Source organism: Sinohyriopsis cumingii, chromosome 4 (genome assembly GCF_028554795.1).
Source record: "Sinohyriopsis cumingii isolate HCF-2022 chromosome 4, ASM2855479v2, whole genome shotgun sequence".
Classification (NCBI taxonomy): Eukaryota; Metazoa; Mollusca; class Bivalvia; order Unionida; family Unionidae; genus Sinohyriopsis; species Sinohyriopsis cumingii.
Window position 1 is genome coordinate 21823089 of NC_142964.1, and position 7690 is coordinate 21830778.

A 7690-nucleotide genomic window follows, 5' to 3' on the forward strand; every position below is an offset into this window, starting at 1 on the left:
TTTATTATTGAGACTATCGACAGTCCAGTTCAAGAAAGATACCATTGACATTCCAAGAAAGTGAATTAACCAGGGCAAAATTTAATTAGTATTACGACTGTTATCATCATCATCATCATCATCATCATTCAAGTTTGGACAAAATACCTATTTTTCGACATCAGATGTAGGAAAAAAGTTTTCTTCATCTGCTGTTACATCAGTGACTTGTACACTAGTTACAGCCGAGTCATTTTCTTCGTCATTCCCAAAGTGATTTTGGAATGTACCTTCCGTACCTACATGATTGGGTTCGTCCTTTTCATTTGAAACGCCATCAGCTATAAATGAGAATATAACAGTAAAGTCTGCCAAAGATAAGCTACTTATCCCATGCATTCTTTCAACTTCTTTTGTGAGGCCCCGGGCGGCTGAGTGGTCTAAAGTGCTCTCGTTCACCGATCAATGCCATCTCACTTCTGACCGCGTGGGTCGAGTCTCATGCTCGGCCAATGTCGCTATGTCAGAAAGCTTGCCAGTAGCTTCCCCCTCCCCCCCCGCCCAACAGTGGGTTAATGATTCTCACCAGGCTTTTCCCCCTAGTTATTCTTTTATCAGTTGTTCTGGCCGCCATGTAGAGACAATCATGCGCTGAAAAATGGCATTAAACCCAAAACAAACTATTCTGCACAGGTACTCGACGCGAGCTTGATGTTGAGAAGAAGAAAAGAAAAACAATAATCTGAAGGAAAAAAGTCATACCGAGTGACCAATATACCTTAGATTACCCCCATGACCCGTTCTGACATATGACCCTCCCTATCGTACTATATAAGAGAAAAAAGAGGGAAGGTACGTAACTTCCAAATGCTTGGTACCACCCATGACCCTCGATTTCCTTCTGCCATTTCTGTCATTAAAAGCACACGTCCATACTCTTTAGCTTGTTTCACTCCTGAGATATTGTTTATATTCAAGCCATCATTGACTTTTCTGCGTTGTACCAAACTGAAGTTACGGGCTTCAAAACGTGCGATTTTTGACTGCTGAGACAAGTCCGAGCTCATGTGAGAACCGGTGAAAAGAGCTACATGTACCATGTTTGCAACTCTACGATACATCCCGTCTTTAACTGCAGAAGAGTGGTAGATGCAAAAGTAAGTTTTTACTTACCATTAACTCGATTCAAAGGTTATACTTTAATGTAGACTCTCATTAATTTAACACATTCAAATGATCCCTAACATGATGTGATTGTGTTATTACCTATTTTTGCCTGGGTACAAAAAGTCTACATCGTGAAATGGTTCTCTGATGCATTAATGTTGTTTAAGTATAACCTTTTGAGCCAATCATATTTCGGCCCTGATGTGTGTACCCCATAGGTTACCTGTTTTGAAAATAGAGTCTCTTGTTTACGATGTGTGCAGTGGAGAAGACAATGTATAAATCTTCCATGAAACAGGATTCCTAAAGTTGAATAGAGTTAATGGTTAGTAAAAACTTACTTTTGCATCTACCACTGTTCTTTAGTAAAGAAGGGATGTGTCGTAGAGTCGCAAACATGGTACATGTAGCTCTTTTCACCGGTTGTCACATGAGCTCGGACTTGACTCAACAGTCAAAATTCGCACGTTTTGGAGCCCATAACTTCAGCTTGGTACAGCGCAGAAAAATCAATGATGGCTTGATTTATATGCAATTATCTCAGGAGGAAAACAAGCCATAGAGTATGGTCGTGTGCATTTAAAGACGGAAATAGCAAAAGGAAATCGAGGGTCAAGGGTGGAACCAAGTATTTGGAAGTTACGTACCTTTTCTCTTAGATAGTATGACAGAGAGGGTCCTATATCAGAACGGTCATGGGGGTAATCTAAGGTATTTTTGTCACTCTGTATGATTTTTTCTCCATCAGATTATTTTTTTTTCTCAACATCAAGCTAGCGTCGAGCACCTGTGCTAGTATGTACTCTGACAATCACGGTATAATCTTCAATGACCCGACCTCGAGTCTGATCAGTTACACAACGCTGTTGTTCATCCATATGTAACACAGGACTAAATATTCGTCGAGTCATGTTTAGAGTGTGTTTTAATATGGCGTCTTTTGTTCCCAGTAAATATGTGAATGAATAAAGTGACTTCTACACTGAATCCCCACTTGCTGCTATGATTACGACAATTAAATCTGTGTTAATGGATCCCATATCCAATTACAATTCGTCAGCGGTGCTAATTTAATCGGTTGTGTACCTTTGTATCAATTTAGTCACGTTGATTAACCTATCAAATTTCTCTCTCTCTCTCTCTCTCTCTCAAAACGATATTGCAACTTTATAATCAGTAGCGTACTAACGGGGTGGTGTTGGGACCAACTGAGAGGTTGCCCCTGGTGCAAGATGTCTCGGGGCGCCAAAACAGCTGATAAAAATTAACGTGCAGGAAAATAGTTGGGTAGCCATTATTGTTGTCCCGGGCGCCACTTACCCTTAGTACGCCACTCTTTACACTGTATTATAATTCTAATAGTGGTAGCTAGGATTCAGGTCCTTGGCCCCTCTGGATTTTTACCCAGAGCCTTTATTTAGTACCAGAAACCCATACTAACCTCTCTAAACCACCATGTCCTTAAAGAAATGTAAAATTATATATTTTACATTTCTATGTCCTTTTTTTTTCTTTCTATATCATTATTATCTCAAAAATCCCATTATTGTTATTTATGATCAGCAGTACGTGTGTCGATCTGAAGGAAGATAGCATACGTAGGCAGGTTGCAAGTAAGGCATATCATCGGGGCTGTCGTAAGTGCCCCCAACGTTACATATCATCGGGGCTGTCGTAAGTGCCCCCAACGTTACATATCATCGGGGCTGTCGTAAGTGCCCCCAACGTTACGATTGACCTCCCCCACACCCACCGACGGGGTATAGCATTTGATGAAGTTTGCAGTATTTTTTCAAGGGGGGGGGGGGGCGCCGAAGATATGGTACGCCATTTCGCCGTTTACGTTCACCACCACTACCACCCGTCATTCATCCATTCATCCATCGTTCTTTTCATTCGTACCTTTATCAATCCAACAGTTCATTCAACCAACCAGCCAGATAACCCGCCAGCCAGCCAACCAGCCAGCTAACTAACCAATTGACTGACCAACCAACAAAACATACAAATATACATGCACGCGTGCATTCGTACATCAAAAAAAAAAAATAAAAAAAATAACGCGTATTATGTAAATATGAGTACTTGAACGATAATCAAAAAAATTTAAAACATCATGCCAATGATTAATTGTCTGTTAGTATGACAGGCGAGAAAAAAGTATTGTTCAATAGGTCTCTCAAAGTTTGTTGTTGTCAATCGTTAACGACGGGTTTTATCTATGATCATATAAGGCTAATAAGTAGTTATGTAACATTTAAAGAGCGAAGAGTGCAGTGTAGACCTCAGTCAGCTGTTCCATTTACAAAACAGCTGATCATGCTAGGTACACGTGACGTTACAATTTTCTAACACTCCCACGAAATATGTCAGCTGGGGTCAGGGACGATACATATGGCTCGTTTACTTAGCGAGAATAGCAGCAGCAGAAAATATGTATTGCCAAAAAGCGTTTTATCGGATGTCCTTGAAGTCATTTAATTCACCATGTGTTGTTTCCAAAGACTGATAACTTAATTATTTCCTATCTGCTAGAGTTATGTGCCAGATTTTCTTTCAGTCTATGATCAAATTTACAGTGGAAGATGCCAAACGCTTGCAAACTACTGGGGGCATATTTTGACACTGTATGTCCGTACGTGCGTGATATCGTTTAACACTTCTTAAACCGTTTACAGAGAATCACCAGCTGCAGTGATATAATTAAATGCACATGTAATTTGTAAATATAAGTGTTGTATTAGAAATATGACAGTTTTATATTAGAATTATGGCATCGTGTTATATATTAGAAACATGGCAGTGTTATATTAGGAATATGACACGGTTTCACGTTAGTTTTATGATCATACAGCCTCGAGACAGGGCTAAAAGGGCGAGGGTATCGAGAGGGAAAGGGAGAAAAGAAGGACAAAAATACAGGAAAGAGACACTACGTTATATATTTTTAATCAGTCTGATGTGACATGTTAGTAATGTTTATTTTCTATCTATTTTCAATGACTTACGAGAGAAAGGAACTTGATATTTAGCAGCTGAAACAAAAAAAAGAAAAAGAAGGAAAAAAAATTAAAATCAACGATAAACACCGGGAACCTCTTTCTGTTATGTGTTCGTGTTGACAATGAACAAAGAGATGGGTGCTTTAATCAGACATGCACATGGAATCTTGGTGTTCGTTGTTATTCTTGTATTATAGATACAAGAAATTAGTAGTTAGAGCGTGCGCCTCAGATGCGGAGGTCAAGGGTTCGAACCCCGACGAGTCATACCAAAGACTTTTACAAAAATGGTATAGCAGGTGCCTCGCTTCTAGCTCGGCATTAAAGAAAAAAAGTTAGAAATGAAAAAACAAGAACCATTTTTTCCACTTCAGTGTGCGCAGGAGCAGGGACGTCATTAGCGGGGGGGGGGGGAGGCAGAGTGGCCTTTGCACACACCTACCCCCGGCTTTGCAAAATTGCTGTAGCCTATATACGAAAATTAACAAGCCCGTCAAGTCCCCCCCCCCCCCGAAAATAATTGAAATGACGTCCCTGCTATTACTATCTCTCTAATGGACTCACGGTACTAACTCAGTTCCCATAGTAAACATATGCAAACACCATGATATTAAAAATGTAATAATTAAAATTGTTGAGTGCTCATGATCTAACCTATAAACCTGGATGTCAGCTTCTGTGTAGAGGAAAGGATATGACCCGCGGCATTTTCTGGACCTGCATGTGTTTGAAACATGTGGTTTCAATTCGCACCAAAGAGCCAGGTGCTAATTTTAGTAACGAGTGTTCCAAATTCAAGACTGTTAAAGGACTGAAATTCCAAGAATAAAACAATGTCTCTATTTTTTTTTCTCTCACTTACAACTAGGATAAGCTCTCGAAATATTCATTTTTCTACAACATAACTTATATTATTAACCAGTCCTGGTCAGCCTAACCCATATATGCTCCATTTTATGTTCACCCATTTCAAGGCTGGTTCCCATTTTTCCATACCATTAGAACCGTGTGTCCTAATCTGTTACTCAGCCTGAGCCAGCGCGTTGATATTTGCATAAATCAAGTTATGCCCCCCCCCCCAATCAAGTTTTGCCCCACCCCAATTAAGTTCCCCACCCCCGAAAAATTGAAATGACGTCCCTGCGCAAGAGGATGTATTTTAAGTACGTATATATATATATATATATATATATATATATATATATATATATATATATATATATATCTTGGTTTTGGTGTACTTTAAGTTTCCATTTAACTGGTAACAATATCTTGCCTAATATCTTGTCGTGATTGGGATTTTTTTCCTTGCCCTTGCTCTCAAGGACATTACAATACGGCTGTACGTACGTGTGGACTGTCACAAAACTTCATCACGTTTATATCTAGAAACTTGATTTTGACAACACATTCGGAATTTCAATCACGCCGCAGTATATAACATGAATATTCGAGATTCTTACCATATAACTCTATAAATAAATACCAATGGTAAAAAAGAACAAGCGCACATCTATGTCTTATTCGCAACATCGAGGTCAATTATACGGACCAAACCTCGAATACCTGTCGATAGCTTCCACTCGGACTACCTTGGTTATAAACGAAACAAATATTAACCGAGATGTTGCAAATGATCAACAAAACAATAATTCGTAGCCTCTCGGTTAATCCTACGGTCAATCCAATTGTAGAAATAACCAGTTAATCCGAATACACTGGGTTGCTGTTTATGCGAGTAATTTCTGGCGACAAAATGTATGATTTTTCTGTAAATTTCTGTGTCGACATACATCCGAGTTATAATTATGTACGTTCAGCTATCTCGGCAGAACAATGTAATGTGCAGTCCACATCGACGACAAAACCCATCTCCAGAATAACTAAAGCAAGTGTAGCCTTTGGCGGACTGCGTGCAAATGTGTGGGAGCGCAGAAGAATCAGTCTCCAAACAAAACTTAGGTCGACAAAGCCATTATGTTGCCGACGCCAATGTGTATATGCGAAACCTGGACGGTGCACAGACGCCATGCCAAGAAACTGAATCATGTTCAAATGGGCTGATGAGGTTAATATGGCGGCAGTTCAGGGTCACTGAGATTCTCACACAGGCAGGCATTACGAGCATCCACACTCAGTTGAGATGGGCAAGCCATCGTACCAGAGAGGCAGAAGAGCGACTACCAAAGAAGATCTTCTACGGCGAGCTGAAAAATGGAAAGCGATCTCATGGAGGTCAAAACAAATGCTTCAAAGATTCCTTCAAGTCATTCCTGAAACATTTCAACATTAACCTTCGGTCCTAGGACGATCGCAAACAGAATCTCATAACCTGCCAAAGCCATATATCAGCTACAAACATGGAAAGAAAGAGAATTGCAGAGGCAGTGCAGATATGGCATCTCTTGTAAAGTGTGTCACAAACAGTTCAGGGCAAACATTGGTAGTTACAGAAATCAAGCCATTTAGTGCTGTTGGACAATATCTGGCGGACACGTATGCACATATAGAGCATAATAATGTAATTCAAAACATTTTACCCGTTTACTTTGTTTCCTTTTTATGACATATATAGTTAGTTACTAAATTGCATGGCATGAAAACATTTGATACGTAATAACACTGACCCATTTGGAGGGGTTGGGGTATTTCCTTATTCCAGAGATATTATCTATTTTTCCCATTTGGAAAATATTGCGATATCCACCTTAAATGCTGCATATACAGTTGTATGGCTTGAAAAGGTTTATCATTTTGGTGGACAAAAACATACTTCAGCAACAAGAGTCCTAAGAATGCCACACTTCATGACAGACAAGTCTCATTTACACAAGATTAAAACACATTGACACTAGGTCATTATTAAAAAAAACCTAGATAACATTCCACTTTGTCATTAAGGTAATAAATCGTTTAAAATTGTTTTGTTTCTTTTCTGATTGTATTAACGGCGATTATACCTTAGGGCGTGTCGGCATCATTTATACAAATTAAACGGTTTCGCCGACAGAATAATCTCAACTTTCATTTGGTCAAATTCTGCCGAATGGTTTGCTAAAACTTTTTTAAATTAATTTCTCTTTATTAGCCACTCTGGACGACTGCCGGACATCAATAAGTATATTTAATAGTCGCAAAGATTAGAATACTTTCGGAAAAAATGAAGTCATTAATTTTTAGCGCATTGTTCTTAAAGTTTTAATTTATTTTCTTAAATGAAGCGGCGGTCACATTTGATAGGGGAACAGCAAAATATAGGTTGCGTACATACACACACATACACGCATACATACATACATACATACATACATACAGACAGACAGACAGACAGACATACATACATACATACATACAACAATACATAGATAGATAGACACATACATAAATAAATACATACGCACATACATACATACGTGCATGCATGCATACATACATACATACATACATACATACATACCGGTACATACAACAATAGATACATGCAACAATAGATACATACATACATACATACATACATACATACATACATACATACATACATA